Consider the following 20,268-nt stretch of genomic DNA (forward strand, 5'->3'; position numbering starts at 1 on the left):
GTCCTGCAACCACTAACTGAGTGCCAGCTGCATGCCAGACAGCAACACCACCAAGACTCTGTTGGTCATTGGCACCTCATGCAACTCCCGCCCCAGTGCTGGCAGAGGTGGGGCATGAACAAGGCATGGTTTGGATCCCGACACCCTCCTCTTCTAGTTCTGTTCCAGTTGTGATAAAGCACCCCGACAAGAGCTCCTTTAGGAGAGAGAGAATGTATAAGGATTACAACTCCAGTTCATAGTTCTATAGGACCATCAAGACAGCGAGAACTCAAAGGAACTGGTTACATCCACAGTCAAGAGAGAAGGGATGCGTACCTAATACTTAGCTCACTTGCTCTTTTATACAATCCAGGACCCAACCCATGCGAATGGTACTGTTTCCTTCTAGGTTGAGTCTTCATATTCAAGACATTTTCCCACAGACATGCCCACAAACCAACCTGCTCTAAACAATTCACCGCGGAGCCTCCCTTCCCAGGTGATCCTACACTGTGTCAAGTTGACGAGGAATAGTAACCATCACAGCCTCTCGGGGTTCAGGCGTGAGACTGAATTCTCATTATAAGTACTGAGAAGATGAAAACTTCATCCAGCAATAGCATTTTGAGCAGCACCTTTGGGGGAGGGACTGGGACTAGAGATGGTCTTCTGCAGAGCTCCATGATTGAATCCTGAAGGCTACCTAAGGAGAGGGAGGGCCGGGAGGAGACACATACACCTTTCGCTGCCTCGTGTCATGTGACCTGCTCCTTGGGAATCTGCTAGCAAGAAGGCTGTTACCAGATCACTCACCACTTTGCACCTCCAGCACTCAGAGACAAAATAAACTTGGTTGTTACTGCGTTGAGACACAGCCAGTCTGCATTGTGTTAATGTCGATGGAAAACAGCCATGCCCAGATGGATAACACATACATTGCACAATGTCTGGAAATGAAAAGTTGTATAGAGAAAAATAAAATTAGCTAGTGAGTAGATAGAGAGCCCTGAAAGTGGCCAGGCTTGGGCCTCCCTGAGGAGGTGGCATGAAAGGCCTAAACATACACGGAATGAGCCACATGAGGGCATGTGTCAAGGGGACCTGTCAGTGAAAAGCACCAAAGGCATGTCCAGTCTGGAAAAAGGACACCACGAATTCCTTTGGGTGTCCATACTCATGTCTCCAAACCAATGCTTCTACATAACCCCACTCCCCCAAAAATCTAGAAGCCAGTACAGTAATTAGAGAGAGAGAGAGAGAGAGAGAGAGAGAGAGAGAGAGTGTGTGTGTGTGTGTGTGTGTGCCTGTGTATCTGTGTGCAGTAATTAAAGTTGTGTGTGTGTTGTTACATGTTCCCCTTGCCCTATGAACTGACCCCAGAGAGGCATAAGGAGCACACTGTTGGTTATACTGCTACTGCACACGTTCTTAAGTCTTTTGTCTGGCTTCTCTAACTAAGGCTGTTAGCATCGGGCAGACTCTTGCCACAGGGACATGCCCTCCCTTGAATTCCTTCTAGGGTGCACATTTCTTCGGAAAGTCACCTGTGGCTGCAGGACAGCCTTCCGTTTCCCTCTGCCACATGACTCCAAACTCTAGGCTGGGATGGCAGCAAGGCTCTGCAGGTCAAGTGCGCCATGTGGGCCGTTCTTTCCCTCTGTGGCTCCAACCTGTTCATAAAAATTGATGTAAGCTGGGTGTGATTGCTCTCAGGAGGCCGAGACAGGTGGACCTCTGTGGGTTCAAAACCACCCTGAAACGGGGAGTTTGAGGATATTGAGGGTTACGCAGTGAAATCCTTTCTCAAAAAAAGGCAGTGGGGGGGGGGAGAAGACAGATTCAGTGGTCAGAAGGAGATCCGTGTATTAAGGCGTCTAGAGCCTGGCATGGTGGTACATACCTTTAATCCCTGTGTGCATGGTCCACCTGCATCTAGATGAGCCAGGGGGAGGGAGAGGGGTTGACTGAGTCTCTCCCAAAGCCCCCTTTTCTGTTGGCACTGTTTTTCTTTGGAGGAGGGGAATAGGGGGTATGATCAAAATACATCACATACCTGTATGAAATTATCAAAGAATAAATTTTAAAAAAATGTGAAAAGAAAAAAAGCTGGGCTGGAGAGATGGCTCAGTGGTTAGGAATTCTAGCTGGTCTTGTAGCAAACCTTGCTTTGCTTCCCAGCACCCACCTGACAGCTCACAACTGTAACTCTGCTTCCCAGCACCCATCTGACAGCTCATGACTGTAACTCTGCTTCCCAGCACCCATCTGACAGCTCACAACTGTAACTCTGCTTCCAGGGGATCCAACACCCTCTTCTGGCCTCCATGGACAAAACCCAGGTTCTCTGCAAGAGCACCAAGTGCTCTTAACTGTTGAGCTCTCTCTCCAGCCTCAAGGTGAGTCATTTAGAACTACTGGACAGTGTTCCATTTCATAAAGACACCACTGTCCGTTCATCCATTTCCCACTCGTGGGTATTTGATTCTTCCTAATGTTCTCTCCAGCACAATCTATTAGAAAGACATCTGCATTTGTCTCCTCATAGAATGGAGAGCGGAGGGCTCAGTGGGCAAAGACACTTGCCACCATGGCCACCTAAGTTTGATCCCCGCGTCCACATGGTGTAGAGAGGGAAGAGATTGCCGCAAGGTGTCCTCTGACTTCCACACTTATGTTATGGCGTGTCTGCACCTTCCCCAATAAATAAAGAAAGACAGTTTTTAAAATTATATAAGGCAGGGTTTCTTCAGGCCCCCAGGAATGTTTTCTATGGTTTTGAAGTCCCTGCTAGAACTTATACTGAAGTCCAATCTCCACTGTGACATCCAGAAAGTTGGGACTTTTAAGGGACCATTGTATCCTGGGAACAGAGTCTTCATGAATGGATTAGTGGTCTGTTGAGAAAGTGGCTTTGTTATGGTGCATGCTTGGCAGGTAATGACCTTCACCACGTCGTAACCCAGCACGAAGCTCCTCCAGAGACCACACAAATACTGCCACCGTATTCTTAGGCTTCTGGAGTTGTGAGCAAAACCACACTTCTCTATAAATTAATTAGCTTCAGGTATTTTTATTATAAGAATAGACCGAGACAGTTCTAATACAAAAACCATCTCCCTTCCTTGTTCAAAGTCCACTACGGCTTCCTATTATCTAAAAGATTAACTCTGAACCTAGAGTTTAGGTTGCCAGTACCTATGTCAAAACAAGGCACGGTGAACAGCTCTGTAACTCTAGTACCGGGGGTCAGGGGTAGAGACAGGTGGAGTCTGCAGGCCATCCAGTCAGCGAATTCCAGGTTCCATGAGAAAGTCTGTCTCAAAAAACAAGATGTTGAGTGACTGGGGAAGACATCTGATATTGACTTCTGGCCAACACCACACACACACACACACACACACACACACACACACACACACACACACGCGCACACGCATGCTCGCACGCACGCACACGGAGGTGAACTCTGGAGGGGGCCCCATCTCTGCACTTTTGTATACACAGGACTTTTGCACTGAGTTTGTCGAGAGTCAGAGTCTGCAAGTGTTTGCTGAATGAACACACGTGTGGCTGGCGGGGGTGGGATCTGCAAAGTGATCCTCCTTCTCGGGCTGGCAGCATGAACTCTGGTCAGCCTCTCTGAAGAGTTTCTCTCATTCAAGCCCCTTTGCAACATCATCATGGGTGGTGGTGGTGGGGAGTAGGGCCCCGCCCCCAGACATGCCAAGCCTGTGGTTGTTTACCCAGGACATTATCAAGGACCCAGATGACAGACAACTCTATCACTTGGCCAACAGTTGGGTATTGCGGTGGTAGGTTATTTCTGTGTCTGCAGAAAACAGTCTAACTTGGACAAAAGAAATAAATGATATCATTTTTCATTCAGGCAACCAGATTCCGTGGTACAAAAGGCTCCCTGGGGAACAAGGCTGGGACAGCATGGCTCCTGAGAGGCTATTTCCATCTGTAAGCTTCTCTAATCTCTTGCTTTGCTTCCTCTGTTTCCTTCCTCTTGCAGGGGCCCAGTGGAGCCAATACTTGGGGGAGGTGGGGGAGGACGGGGACAACACCTCGTCCTCTATGGGTTGGAGGAAGCTGTTGGCCCAGTGACTTTTTTTTCCCTTTCTTTTTCTTAAAAACCAGTCTCCATTTAAGATAATGAGTCTCCTCATTCACTCACGTTCACTATTCATAGGGACCTATCCACCCCCACCCTGTCAATCTGGCTAAGTAAGAACAAGTGAAATCTAAAAGGGAACATTTTTCTAAAAATGTGGCTGGATAGTTTGCAGGTGCTAAACCAGGGATGATGGTCTAGGTTTCCCACTCCCTGCCAGCCCAGATGCTTTCCTTTGGAAAGGAGATGCAGAGAGGGACCGAGGCTGCCAGCCTTTGATGATGTTGTCAGGGTGACTCTTTAAAATGTCATCCATACCTAGGATAGCAGGGGCTGTCCGGGAGGCTTTGATCTTCCCATCATGAGAAGATCCCATTTCTGGTCCAGTTAGCTTCCACTCGGTCTTCCGTCCACTGGCTGTGTCCTCCAGTCCTCATCCATCCGGTTCCTACCCTGCCCTCTGAGTTCCTAGAAAGCAGCACCACAGTCTTGGCAGGTGGGCCATCGGTCACCCTGTTACCACAACCACCAAGGTGTCATTATGAGCTCACAGAGTGTAGAGAGATGGCTCCATTGTAATTCCAGCACCATTGAGGCAGGGACCAGAGGATCCTGGAGCTCCTGGCTAGACAGCCCAGCCTTATCAGTAAGCCTGAGGTCCCAGTGAGAGACACTGTCTCAAGAAACAAGATGGTTGGCTCCTCAGGAACATCAGAGGTTGACCTCTGGCCTCCATACACATGAATACATGCCCAGACGCACGTGTCCACACACAGGCAAACATACACACTGGTACACCCTCCACCAAATGCATACACAAAGACAAAATGAATGCACACACCAACCCTCTCCTTGGTGTCCTCGATGTGCTCTATTCCACCCCTGCTCTACACCTCATCCGCGCCTGGGAGAAGGCTTTGAATTCTTTCTTGATCTTGGCTCCTTTGTGCTCTCTACACCCTTTCCGTGGAAGGCTTTTCATCGAAGCTCCACCATGCATAGTACCCCTCAAGGTTTCCGCCAGCCCTTTCCTGCTGTCTAGGGAGATAAAGGCACACACTATGAAGTCACTGTGGGACCAGTTTATCCCCCCATACATCCCTGCTTCTGCTCATCTGACCAGCTGAGCACTTCCAACTTCTCTGGGGATCTAGCCAGGACTCTGAGTTCCCCATGACTCCTCTGTGCAACCTGGCTCTGCACACGCCCAGCCCCCGGGTCTGGATTCTGTACAAGCATCTGTCTCTTGGAAACCTCCTCCTTTCTCTTCTGTTTCCCTACGAGTCTGCCGGTTCTCCCTTATCCTAGCCTCTAACGTCTTGGACAAGGGATACTAGGAAGCCATGAACTTAGCAGTTTGGGGTACCTCAGAGTCAGCAGGGGGGCTGGGAAGAATTCACATTCCCAGACCTTCCTTTCCAGGATCTGACTAGCAGCTTTGGAGTTGAATCCAGGAAGCTGCATTTTTAATCACACACCAGCTGGGTTCTGAGGCAGCCTACCACATCAACTAGTCCTGACTGCGCTGAATCTGGGTGGTGGTGGTGGTGTGTTCACAACATTTGTCTAATTCTTGTAAAGGGAAAACTCTACTTGTACAAAGGAAAACTGGCTCATCTAGGCAGAGACATGACATCATATTGGCGATAGTTGCCTTCAAAATAGTTCTATTTATACGTCCCTATAAGTGGTATTCTGCTTTTATTGGAGACTCTAAAGCCCAGATTATAGAATTTAAAAATTCCCACAGTCCATAAAAGGTAAAAGAGTGGACCCAGGTAGAAGGTCATGGCACAAGTGTGGAGTTTGAGTATTGAGTCCTGCCAAGGGTTTGGACAGAAGCAACCAGAGAGGGCCCAAGAAAAGCACCTTGCCTCCTAGGGAGTGCTAGAAGTCCTGAAGAGGTCCAGGAGATTGCTCAGTGGAGGAAGGTGGGCTCAGATCCATGGAGGGGCTTAAAGTGTGGGTGTAGGAGTCCTTCGCTGAGGGCCTCCATGTGGGCACCCAAGGGGCCGCAGTAGGGAGCACAATAGGCCCCGTTGTCTAGGGAGGTGGGGGTCAATGGGGTGGGACAGGCAGCCCCAAGGCTGCTTTTCAATGATGAACGGAGGCAGGGGCCACATCATCACGCTGCTCCCCCAGTGCTGGGTCTCGCCAACTTCCACATCTGTCCCCAATCTCTGCCTGGGACCAGCTCAAGCTCTGTGATCCAAAAGAAAGAGAGGAGCCTATCGGTCAAACTATCTCTTCTGGGCCATCAGGGGGAAATGTGGCAGACCCTGGGCTCCTGTCCAGGATGGGAGGCTGCTGGATGGGATGCTCAGTTATCTCCTGAGCTGGAACTATTTTAGTAACAAGGATTATGCCTGTGTCGGCCAGCACCCCAGCAAGCCTGCGCTTGGGTGATAGTTAGTGCTGTTGTTTTATTTGAAAACAGAGCAGTGAACCCACCCACAGGACAAGTGCTGCTTCATTTAGGTGTAATTCTTACCAGCCTTGTTTGGTGAGGGCAGGCGTGTGTGTGTGTGTGTGTGTGTGTGTGTGTGTGTGTGTGTGTGTGTGTATACATCTGCTCCATATATCCACAGAGTGACACAACCGTTTTTTTACATTGTAGCATCTTTGTAGCCCTCATTCTTTATTATTATTATTATTATTTTATTTTAGCTCTTGTTTATTTGTTTTCAAGACAGAGTTTCTCTGTGTAGCTTTGGAGCCTGTCCTGGAATTCACTGTGTAGACCAGGCTGGCCTCGAACTCACAGAGATCCACCTGCCTCTGCCTCCCAAGTGCTGCAATTAAACGTGTGTGCCACCACCACCACCTGGCTTATTTTAACTTTTTACTGATTCTTTGTGGCACTTATCTCCCTGTCCCTTCGTATCTGCCATCTGCCCTTGCAACCTTTCCCACAAAATAAAATAAAATAAAAACTTTAAATTCTCATTGTGTCACAGTGAGTCACACAGTATACCCTTTGTAGGAGCCCAGTTGGGGGCTCAAGGAGTGAGGGACAAGAGATATTAGAAGGATCGAGGGGAGAGAAGGAGATAGAAATACAGGATAGCCTAAGGAGGGCCTGGATCATTATCCACCAGCCCATTCTGTCTCTTCTGAAGAGCATTTTATAGGAATGCCAAGGGGTGGGGCAGAAGACCTCCCCCCAGCACAGCCAAGTGTAGACCCTTCCAATCACCTGGTAACCACACACGTGGTCAAGCCATCCTCTAATGCAGCCCTGCTGGGTGAGGCAAGCTCAGATCTCATTAGGAAACCTTAGTGGGCCTCCACAACCCTTTAGTCCATACATCTTTACTTGCAAATGTTCATTGCAATGAGTCATTGGTCTTGTTCAAGGCCTCTGGCTTCTGCTACACTATCAATACTGGACTCCTCTTGGATATCCTGTTGCTTTCTGTGTGGTGGAGATCCTGCAGCTTTGGTTCTGCAGGCCTAGCCCCTTCACAAGCTCCAGCAGTTCATAGATGGGGTGGGTGTTAGGGTGGGCCAACTCATAACCCTGGATCTGGACCTGGGTGGTAGCTGAGTTGGTCAGCCCACCAGCTCTCCCGCACCCTCACCACCAGAGCAAGTCTGTCAAAGGCAGCAAGGGGTGGGGCCAGTTCTCCCACTCTCACACCCTTGAGGCCAGCTCACCCATACCCACACCACCAGAGCCATCTCTACTGTGTTGTCCAGGCGAGATGCAGGGCCTGCTCTCCTGAGTACTGTGGCTGGTGATGGGCAGGGCCAGCTCTCTTGCCTGCTGCAGGTGGCCAGGGGTGGTAACCCTCATTCTTAATGTTGGCTCAATGGTTGAGACGTTGGACCACTCAACTTAATGAACTCAATGGGTCCATTAAGAATTGCCTGCTGTCTCCGATCTACCTGCTACAAATGATCTTTCACCCTGCTCTCTAACTCTGGCCCTGCTCAAGCCCCAGTTCTTGGCTCTCTTAGCTCCTCCTGGCTCCTTGTCCCGTTCTTACATTCTCTCTGTTCCAGACCCGTTGCTTTCTTTACTCCAGCCATATTTCACACTCCCCAAGCCACCCCTAAAGACAACCCAGATAATACTACCTTCAAGTGTGAAAGCCCTCGAGTTACCACCCACTCCGCCTGTGCGTGTGTATACACGTTCATGTGTGTGGTTGCACGTGCATATGTGTATGCATGCTCATGAAGGCCAGCAGTTGATAATGGGTATTTTTTTTTCCTATCTCTTTCCACTTTATTTTATTTTAAGGCAGGATCTCTCACTGAACCTGGAGCTCTCCTGTCTCTACCTGCCCAGCACTGGGATTACAGATGTGTGCCACAATGCCTTGCTTTTGATGTGGGTGCTGGGGGTCAGATTCAGATTCACATGCATGAGCAACCATCTCCCCAACCCTGTCACCCACTTTTGAGATTCCTAGTAGACTATAGAATGAAGACATACCTAACGATCGACAGCTTTCTAGTGTTTACATTGGACAGAATAAGAGGTGGGGTCCCCCGCTCCACTTACCTGACAGCAGTGATGGGGCTGTGAGTGATCAGAAGCTGGGTGTCCTAGGGGCTGGGACATGGAGATCTCTACCTAGTTTTTCCAGGTTCTTGGCCCCATCACAGAAAGAATTCGAAGAAGAGACTAAAGGGATCAGGAAGGGAAGAGAGAAATTTCTTTAGAAAGTGGAAATATCCCCGGGCAACGGTGGCGCACGCCTTTAATCCCAGCACTCCGGAGGCAGAGGCAGGCGGATCTCTGTGAGTTCCACACCCAAGAGGGGACACAGCCCCAGAATTTTAGGTAGCTTGTCTTGTGGGAAAACCTTCACACAAAGGAAGGTTAGTCGTGAGTTGAAATGGCATGAGAAGGTGAGGAATTGCAGAAAGGCTGGGAACTTTGGAGAGCAAGTTTTAGTTTCCTTTTCTATCCTTACATTTAAAAAAATGTCTTGGTATCAGGTATAGGATGAGAACAGCCAATTCTGCAGGACCAATGGCCTGGAGACACCAGTAAGATAAAGTAAAGGATGGTTAGAGTGGTCTTCATCAGTCATGTTGATGGTGGTCTTGTTCATCCCACTGGCTGAGAATAAGATCACGACCACAATTTTTGAGCCAAATTTGAAGCAAGCTTTATTAAATACTGGCCAGGACAATGGACACTGGCCAGGCCCATACCCAGGATTCCCAAAGAACAGTTGCAAACTACATCAGTCCAGTGCTAATAGAGGCAAACCCACAAGGCTACCTACTTCCCACCTTTGTCCAATTGGGGGCAAGCACACATCCTGACGTACTTCCTGCCTACATGTGATCAAGCACATCCTGTGCAGTTGGAGCCACCAACCTTGTTTGCAGATGTGAAACACGTGGCTTGTTATCTTCCGTGAACAGCAGCCCCCAGCATTCCAGGAAGTTATCCGTCCTTGGGCAACTGGGGCTTACCAGTTAGAGGCATTTTTGTTTTATAGATCTCTGAAGCACATAGTTTTAAACTTAAAACATAACTCTATCCCTCACAGTCTGAATCAGCCATCTTGGTAGCCACCAGTTTTGGGTGGCCCTGCTGCTTTACTGATTGAGCAGTCCCAAGATGTCCTGATGTTCTTCAGCTACAGGACTTCATCGGCCTCTTTGTAATCCATTCCCCCACCCCATCCCCGGCCACCCCTGCCTCATGCCGGTCCAGGTCATCTCAGTCTAACATTCTTACAAAATTTGCCAAGTCACAAAAGCCTCATAAGTGGCGACAATTCAGAAGCAGAAGACATGACCGAGGCTCGATGACATGTGTTCTCTTGTCATTGTTAAGAGTTGTTTTGGGGGACTGAGTATGCAATTATATTTTTTTTAAAAAAGTGGCAGAAATCTAAATTTGAAACCCATGGAGATTAGACCTGAGATAGTAGCTCTCCAGACCAGCCCTACCTCCACACATAATTAAAAACAAAATGAAGGGGCTGGAGAGCTGGCACGGCAGTAAAAAGAGCATGCCAGTTTATTTTTTATTTTTATTTTTTTCAGAGGATTTGAGTTCAGTCCCCAACATCTATGTTGGGCAGCTCACAATTGCCTGGAACTCCAGCTCCAGGAGATCCAATGCCTCTGGCCTCTGAGGGCACTGGTAATATAACTACCCATCCCATAATTAAAAATAAAATAATTCACTTTAAAAATGAAACAGTTATGCAGTAAGATTCATTAGAACGGTCCTTGGCCTACCTTCTTAGGTTGAGTATACACCCATTCCAGAGCTGATTGGCCCTGCTACCTAAGACCCATCCCCAGCCAGATTTTACCCAGGGAGCCCCCATGACTGGTCCCAAAGGGTGCTTGGAACATCTGATGGCTCTAGTATTTTCACCACTGGAAGTGTAACGGAATTCTATCTGTTGGCAGCCCCTTCTTTAACATTTTTTGGGTGTGGGGGGAACAAGGTCTCAGACCAATGTTGTTTTGAACTTAACTATGTAGACCAGGATAACCTTGAACTTGTAATCCTCCTGCTTCCACTTCCCATGCTGGGACTGTGGGTATGTACCACCACGTCCTGCTAATGCAGGGCTGAAGATTGGACATGCATACTTCATGCATGCTAGCCAAGCACTCTCCCAACTAAGCTGTGACCCCAGCCCCTTCCCCTCTCTCTACTCAGCCCCGATGGAATTTTTTTTTTTTATCTCAAAAGCTACCGGATTAATCCAATGAGAATTCACCCTGAAACACAGTTGATTGTCTCAAATGTCCTTCACCTAGAAGGATACAGGGTATGTGACTGTGGCTGTCTTGGACCCAGATTTGCTGGCTCCTGACCAGATGGACGAAGCTGAGTTTCTAAGATAAGAAAGTCATACAGAGAAAATGAGAGAGAACAGGATGCTGCATGTTGTGTTGTGGACCATCAGGAGGATAGGATCTTCTGCACCCTGGTGAGAGGAAGTGGCCCTTGCTGGTGCTACCTGAGTGAGCATCCATCTGGGGACACTGATGGGTAGGATCCAGCCATGCAGATCTGACATACATTTCTCTGCACTTAGGATTATTTATTCTCCCAGAAGGGAAATATATATATGTGGCTCCTGATATACTGTTTGATTGCTTTCTAGAAGACAGACACCACTTTACAATCCCACAACACAAGCAGGCCAGGAGAGGACCACACTCTCCAGAACACATTAGTATGTGTTAATGTATAGTAGCAGGATGGATGGGCACTCTCCAAGCTGGCAGGCTGTGGAAGAGCAGCCTTTCCGCCTCACAGTGAGAGCATGCAGCTCTTTAACCCCTGGGGCCCACTTCAGATACATTGGCGAGAGATTTAAGGATCATTAGTAGTTATTGCTGAGCCACAAGACCCAGACGTGGAGTGTGAGCCTCGAAGCAGGAATTTACTTGGGTCCTTTTGTCAAAGGCTAAAACAGACCTCTTCTCTATCACTGTCAACTCCCTCCACATTCAGCTTCCTGGAGATATGAGGTGGATGGGACAAAACCCCACAGCCAATGGCCCTATCAGAACTAAAGGAACAGAAGAGAGGTTGTTTGCTCAAAGAAAAACTGGGCTGTGGGTAGAAGCAATTGCCTAGCACTAGCCTGGCTGCCTTTAAACCTCAGGGGTTGCTAAGCATTGGGGCCGCTTAGCAAAGTATGGACGCTCCCCAAGGCTGGCCCACTACCTGCTGCTTTAAAGGCTCAGAGCTGAACTAAGTTTTACAGTGAATGTTAGCAGTGCAGTTGATGGTAAAGAATCTGAACTTAGAATCCCAATCAGATGATACACCATTAAAAAAAAAAAAAAAAAAAACCACCACTCTCCTCAGAGTAAACTTGCATTACAAAAAAATTATTAACCAAATTATTATGATTACAGTTCAAATTTTGTCAGTCACCATTTTTGTGGGGGTACATTTACTATGCTGTTGTAAGTAACTGACGGTTAATGTTGATTGTTGCGGTTTGAAATAAAATGGTCCCCATAGGCTTATAGGGAGTGGCACTATTAGGAGGTGTGGTCTTATTTAAGGAAGTGTGTCTTGGTTCTTGTCCTGCTTCCTGGGGATCCAGATGTAGAACTCTCATCTTCTGTTGTGGAACATTAGTTTAAGATGTGTTACACGTGTTTATGCTGTGGAATATTTGCCTAACGATGCAAGGATGTGTTGCATTCTTTTATGTTGCATTGACAAGACAACATGAGGAAGGCAGCTTATAAATGAAAGCGCTTAATTGTGTTTACGGCTTCAGAGGGTCAGAGTCGGTGACGAGGGACAAAGGCCCAGTAGCAGGAACAGCCAAGAGCTACATCTTGACCACAAGTAGAAGGCAGAGAGAGAACACTGGGAACGGCAAACGTCTTTTGAAACCTCAAAGCCTGTCCCCCATGGTACATCTCCTCCAACAAGGCCACACCTCCTAATCCTTCCCAAACAGTTCCACCAGCTGGGGAACCAAGGAGTCAAACAAATGAGTCTATGGGAGCCGTTCTCATTCACACCACCACACCGTGAGGACACTAAATCCACTGAATTACACACCCTATGTAGGAAATCCATTACTATGTATGTTAATGTAAAAAAAATTAAGGCCGGGCGGTGGTGGCGCACGCCTTTAATCCCAGCACTCGGGAGGCAGAGCCAGGCGGATCTCTGCGAGTTCGAGGCCAGCCTGGTCTCCAAAGCGAGTTCCAGGAAAGGTGCAAAGCTACACAGAGAAACCCTGTCTCGAAAAACCAAAAAAAAAAAAAAAAAATTAAGAAAATCCAGTGATGGGTATAATGTTCTCGGGCTAAAGATAATGTATCATCTATCATCAATAAAGAGTTTTATTGGAACACATTAAAAGACAGTGAATTTATAGCATGTGAATTATATAAAACAAGAAAATAAACAATGAGCTGAGCAGGATGACACTCTGTAATCCAAGCAGTAGGGAAGTAGAGGCAGGAGGATGAGGAAGTCAAGATCAGCCTCGGCTACGCACGTAGTGAGTTAAAGACCAGCCTGACCTGATCTAGGCCCCCATATCACCTGCACCATGGAAAAGAAAAGAAGAAATGGACAAGATGTAGAACCCACGATATCTGACATATTCTGGATGGAGTTCTCAGAACGTCTAATGTAGAGCTCGCCCCCTCTCTTTCCCCTCCACCCCGCTCCCTCCAGTTCCTTCTCCTCTTTTACTGTGCTAGGTCTTGAGCTGGAGTCTTGAAGCATGCTAAGCCTGTCCTCGACCTCTAGATGCCTCCAGCCTGATCTTGCATTTCCGACAAGCTCCCAGGCTGTGCCCCTATTGCTAATCTAGACCAGAATATACCAAGATGTTTTGGCATTCTAGTTATCTCTAGATTAAATATAATTGCGCTCTCTCTCTCTCTCTCTCTCTCTCTCTCTCTCTCTCTCTCTCTCAACCTCATTGGATCTAATTACACTTATCTGGGACTGGAGAGATGGCTCAGCAGTTAATAGCACTGGCTGTTCTTCCAGAGGACCCAGGTTTGATTCTCAGCAGCTACATGGTGGCTCACAACTGTCTGTAACTCCAATCCAGGGAATTTGATGCTTTCTTCTGTCCTCTAAGGGTACCAAGAACACATGAAGTACACATGCATGCATGCAGACAACACACACACACACACACACACACACACACACACACACACACACACACACACACACACACGTAAATAAGCCAATACAATTTTGAAAGGAAATAATAGTGAATGCTCAGTGTTGTTCTCTATGGTTAGCTGGTGCTGGGAAGGAGCCAGCTGGGAAACACAGAAGGTTTTGAAAACAGGTTCCTGCAGGGTCCAAGTGGCCTTTCCTGAAACAGAGAAATGCCGTCAAGACAAAGCAATGAAACTGGAGGCCCAGCCAGACCACAACCCAACATGGTTTTCTCTTGGCCACAGCATGAGCCACCCCGCGCGCCAGAAGAAGGCCACCTGCAGAGCTGTGAGCTGTGAAAAGCCAGTCAGTGTGAGCCCAGCCCCCAGGCTGGGGACTCACAGTGGGTATCCCAGGACCAGCAAGACCTCAGGCTTCCGGCTAATGAATGGGAAGATCTTCCTTCCTTCCTTTTCTTCGAGGCATTCCAGGCTTTTCCAGGGGCCACCCAGAACTTAAATAAGCACTCAATGGGCATGGCAAGACTCCATCACGAAAATAAACTTAAATAATATCCCAGAAAATTGTAAATTGTGTATTTAGGAATCGGAATGTATGAGGTGAGTCGTCTCTTCCTCTATTATAGCTTTCATGAAACAAATAAGAATGCTCCCCTGGGCTAAAGTTAGAGTCGACATATAGTTTTCACCAGAAAGCATCCAGTCAGACATCAATTTGGAGTGCGCATACTTCCAGTGGGAAATCTCTCTGGGACCCACAAGGTCCTCACAGCCAACATCAAGAGCAGGAAGGCCTTGGTGTGCTCTGAAGACTCAAGAATGGAACATAACATAGGCTGAGTGCTTACCACGCACCTGGCCACAGCCCACATGCTCTTACAACTTCCACACCACAGCATCCTGAGAGGGAGTTTCCAGATGGGGATGGATATTGGGAATGGAGAGAGGTCATGTCTCCAGCACTCTGGAGAAGTTTAACTATCAATCTTGAAGCCAACTCATCTAATGGATTGTTGGTATAATCACTTCTTTTAGCATTTTCCTTTCCCTTAATAATTATCATAATTATTTTACTTTTTTATGTGTGTGTATGTTGGGGTGTGTGTGTGCGCATGCGTTTGTGTGTGTGTGTGTGTGTGTGTGTGTGTGTGTGTGTGTGTGTGTGTGTGTGTGTATGAACCAGATCTCAGCCTCAGATGTCCTTCCTCAGGGGCAGTCCCTCTTGGTTTTGAGACAGGATCTTTCATGGAACCTGGGCCGTTTTAGATTCGGTGAGACTAGCTGGACAGTCAGTCCCAGGAACTCATCTCCCCTACCAGCCCCCCAAGCTGGGGTTAAACCTGTGTGCCACCACATTGAGCTTTTGATGTAGGCAGCGAGGAGGACTCAGGTCCTCGTGTTCGTGTGCAAACGTTTTGCCTATGGGACTGTCTTCCCAGCCTCCATTTTTAAAGTTTTCTTTGATGGTGCTAGGGATCAAAATTAGAGCCTTTTAGGTATTCTAGGGACTTAAAAATAAAAAGGCTTAGGTAAGGAGTCAGGTATGGAAGCATACCCCTGTAATCCCATTTGGAAAGCCGAGGCAGAGAGACCAGGAGTTCAAGGTCATTCTTGGCTATATAGCAAGTCCAAGGTCAGCCTGAGTTACATGAGATCTTGTCTAAATAAAATAAAACAGTAAAATAAAATAGAATCTTAGATAAGTATATATTCTCCTTTATGTATGTGGCTGCTTTATTGTTTCGTTAGTTGGGGATTTTTGTTTGTTTGTTTGTTTGTTTTGTTTAGAGACAACCTCTTACTATGTAGGCCAGGCTGTCCTTGAACTTGTGATTCTTCTGACTTGATTTTCTGAGATGATATTACAGGCATGAACCACTATGCTCTATTTTTGTTTTGTTTTATTTTGGTTTGGTTTTGTGGAGACAAGATCTGCTATGTAGCCCAAGCTTCCCTGGTACTCACAGGGATCCTCCTGCCTTCGCCTCCCAAGGTCTAGGATTATAGGTGCGTGTCACCATGCCCACTGATACACTTGCATCCCTAGCTCGTGATGAGACGGAAGCCAGCGTGTCAACACCCGCAGCCTTCCAACTAGACACAGTCTGCTATCGACCTAGAGCCCCAAGGGGCAGTCGCCCTGCTCCATCCCGGCATCCAAGGTCAAAGAAGCCACCAGGAACCTGAAGTACTGAGTGAAGGCTCAAAGAGAAGTGGTTGGTTTCCCAGCGCTCCCAACGCCAGGTGAGACCGAGTGGTTGAGGGGGCACTGCGTGCAGAAGGACCGGCTGGGGAAGGGACAGGTTCGTCCGTCCAACAGGAACAAGATGGGGGCGGGGGTGGGGGGGGTGGGGGGTGGGGAGTCCGGACTGTTCCCAAGAGGCTAAGGAAGACAGACAGCCACGACTATGGCTGGCTCGCCTGCCTCGTCTTTCTGCTGCTTCCCCTCTGCCCACAAGGTCCTTTTCAGAGCAAAAACTACCAAATCGCTCTGAAAAGCACAAACTCACATCTGTAATTACTGAGTTCAGTTGCAATTGATGACCTTCAGTTTGCTGCAGCTGGGCGAAAATGGGGTCTCAGAGAGACCCGAGGAAGAGAATTTGTTTCCTAGACACTCCCCGCCACCCACCCCACCCCGCAGCACCCCAAGTTGCAGACCATTTGTTTCTTCTTTCTTCCCGGCCACTAGCTGACTTAGACATACAGCCTTTCTGGCTGTGATCGCTCGGGGTTCGTGACCTCCTCGATGTTGAAGTTCAAGGTACAGCCAGAGTGCATGCAGGACATACCCCAGTGGGGCATGGCCCTGAAGTGTGGTTTGCCTTAAGCTCTTCAGAAGACAATTGGTAAAAAAAAAAAAAAATTTAAAAAAAAACATAAATAAATAAACCACTGGGGCTAGCTCAGGGGCTGGACAGATTGTCCCGGGACCTTCAGTGGAGTAGATCCTGGCCTAATCAGCAACCTCTTTACAATCTTGTGGCATTAACAGTTAGAAACTATGACTCTAGGACTTAAGAATTGCTCTTGTGGCCGGGCGGTGGTGGCGCACGCCTTTAATCCCAGCACTTGGGAGGCAGAGGCAGGCAGATCTCTGTGAGTTCGAGGCCAGCCTGGGCTACCAAGTGAGTTCCAGGAAAGGCGCAAAGCTGCACAGAGAAACCCTGTCTCAGAAAACAAAATAACAAAAAAAAAAAAAAAAAAAAAAGAATTGCTCTTGTTGAGCTGGGGGTGTGGCTGAGCTGGTTGAGGGCTCGTCTAGTATTCCTGAGGTCCTGAGTTCAATCCCCATCATGGCATAAACTTGATATGGTAGCACATGCTTATAATCCCAGCGCTCAGGAGGCAAAGGCAGGAGGTTAGAAAGTTCAAAGTCATCCTTGGCTACACAGTGAGTTTGAGGCCAGCCTGAGCTACATGAGACCCTGTCTCCAAAAAAAGAGAATGAATTGCAACTGATGACTGCTTTTGTTAACTGGTTGGCTAGTGTGGCAATCAATATACACACCTGTGACTACTACACTGTGGACAGGGAGGGAGCGGGGTTTTGTTGAGTTCAAGGCCAGCCTGGGCTATACATGAAGACCTTGCCTTTAAAAAGTAAGTAAATTGACAAAAATAAAAAAGGCATTGAGTGCATCTCTGGCTAATTAGTCAGTAAATATTTATTGACTATTTACTATCTATATCGAACCCCTACTGTGTGTATTAAATAACTACTATGTGTATTGAACACCTACTCTGTATATGGAACACCTAGTGTATATAACACGTACTGTGTGTATCAAACACCACCTCTGGGTATAGAATACCTAATGTGCATACTGAACACCCACTGTGTGCCAGGCTACTTTAGACAGCTGTGATGTGTATCAGGGAATGAACAGGCAACATAAACATAACTAATGGGCCTTGAAGATCTGTTTTCATCTCTGCTCACATCAGTATTGAGGAAACAGGTGTCCATGCTTCAAGCTGAGCAGTCCTGTGATAAATTTAATTGCAAGGCATTTCCTACCGCCCCCACACACTCTCCCCCCCCTCCCCCTCCAATCAATCCCCAGTCAAGGCCAACTTCAAAATCCCTCAGTTGATCCCAGCCAGTCCTTCTGCAGCTTGTGGGAAGGTCCCAAGAGGAACAATTTTTTTTTTCCCAAAGAAATGCAGGGAGTTTAATTACCTCGTGGCTGCGGAGGTGATTTTCATTTGTCAGAATATAGAGTAGACAGGTCCTGGGAAGGCCCTTGTGCTAGACCCAGGCTGCCCTGGGGGCTCTCTGAGCTGGGCCCCAGGCACAAACGGTAGGAATGCTTTGAAAGCCTCCGCTGTATACGGCCTCTGGTTTTACCACTGGCCTCTGTGGGCAGTTTAATTAATAAATGTCCATTGCTTGTCATTTGTCATTAGCAAAACAGGAGGGGAGGGGAGGGGGGCTGCTGAGAGGCCAGGAAAGCTTGCTCTAAGCATGGTGCATGGACGAATTCAAGTCCTGGCTATCGATCCCATGGTTCAGCCTATGCCGTGCCTGGCAGCCCCACACCGTGCCCCTCTCGCTCAGACACCATGCCCATGGTTTTTGGGAAGGCTGTTCAGCCACACTGGTGGGAACCAGATCCATTCTCACAACTGAGGTCTCACGTAAGCCCCGAAAGATCCAGTGACCCCTCTTTTCGAACTCTGTGAAGTCTGCAGGAAGGTAGCGCCCACCCTCCAGCACCAGATGGACAATGCTTGTCAAGGCACAGCACGGAGTCCGGAGCACAGTGAGTGCCCAATACGCTCTCCCAGTTAACACAGCACTCTTCAACCAGCAAGGGACATTCTTGGGCTTGAGGAGACAGTTCCTGGGGAGAGATCATTGGAGGCTGGAAAAGTCAGGATTGGCTGGTTTATGCTGCACTGTTGAGTGAGTCCAGGTCTCAGAGGCCTGAGAACTGAAGTCAAGTTCACATCCTGTGTGTTTGTTGGCTTTATACTCCTGACTCCTACGCCAGGTTGGGAGGACGTTTGTGGCTGGGTAACCTCCATGCTTACAGCAGAGGAAAGAGGAATAAGCCATGATGAACTATCCTCAGCACTGGAAACTTCTAGGAGGGAAGGCCATAGGATGGGGACTCACATTGGCTAGGGCAAGTCACACTGTCCCCCAAGCCTAAGAAGTAAGGTCAGTGGGTCAGAGAAGTCAATTTCTCCTCCTCCTCCTCTTCCTCCTCCTCCTCCTCCTCCTCCTTCTCCTTCTTCTTCCTCCTCCTCCTCCTTCTCCTTCTTCCTCCTCCTCCTCTTCTTCTCCCTCTTTTTCTTCAGAGAGAGAGAGAGAGAGAGAGAGAGAGAGGACATTTGTGAACATTAGTACAGTGAAGTCCACACATGTCCTTGGATAATGAGGAGACATGAAAGAGACCCCCAGAATTGGGTCTTGCAGAAGGAGTAGGAGTTCGCTGGGTGGAGAAAAGGCAGGGGTGAAGCTGTGGAAAGGCAGGGTGTACTGGGGGTGTCAGACAGGGAGTGTATGTTGGGGTAGGGGTGGGAGGGTGAACTAGGTTGAGGCCCCGCTGGCTTTGTCCATCAAGCTAAGGATTTTGACAACTCTTCAAGGGAAAATTCAGAATCATCAAACATGACTTTGAGCCCTAGAGAAGGGGAGACGGATGGAGGGCTGTTTCTTCCAAAATGCAAAGTAAAGCCATGGCCAGGGTTAATCGGGGAAAATCCACAGGTGAGGTTTCCTGCAGTGCACCTTGCACCAGCGATCCGAGCAGTCCCCGTGGGGTGCCTGGAGGGTCACCCTGCAGGGCACAGAACTGAGCCTGGGTCCCTACCAATCCCTGCGGACCCGCGCGACCCCGCGTCCCCCGCAACCCCACGTCGCATCCAGCCCCTCCCGGGCCCCCGCAGGCCGGGCCTGGCGGCTATTTGTGTGGGATCCGATTGTAATTTGGGCCCCTGTGGGCTGCAGTCAATTGTCGCGTTTGCACAGCGCCAGGCTGAAATAGCCCGGCGTGCGGCCCAGGAAATGAGCTCAGGCCCCGGCCGCGGCCAGCGCTGGGCTCCGGCCTCCCCTTCCCGGCGCCCGGCCGCGACCGCCCGGCGCGGCTATTTTTTCATTTGACCGACTTCAACGGGCAATTTGAATTATGAGCATGAAAACGTGCCCTGGGCTCTGTCTGCCACCGAAGGATCGGAGCGAGTGGGAGTCGCTGGCATGGGTCCCTAAGAGGCTCCTCTGGGGTCGGAGTGGGGACGAAGCCAGGCGGGATCCGGGAGGCCACCTTCAAGAGGCAACAAAGAAAGTCATCATCCCCTGGGGACAAGTGACAGTTTTACAAAGCGGAGTCTCACTGTTAGGACCCTGGAACATTTGAAAGACAGTGTACCCATCTTGGCAGCCCTTCCACACAAGCTATTGGTTTAGGCCGACTTACACACACACACACACACACACACACACACACACACACCAAGGATGAATGGATACATTTGTCAGTATTGCAGCTATCACAGGGCATTCAGAATTCTGGTCCTGAAGGTTTAAGTAAATAAATGAATATTTT

This window comes from Peromyscus californicus, unplaced genomic scaffold (assembly GCF_007827085.1).
Source record: "Peromyscus californicus insignis strain IS unplaced genomic scaffold, ASM782708v3 Scaffold_3__1_contigs__length_106647218, whole genome shotgun sequence".
Taxonomy (NCBI): Eukaryota; Metazoa; Chordata; class Mammalia; order Rodentia; family Cricetidae; genus Peromyscus; species Peromyscus californicus.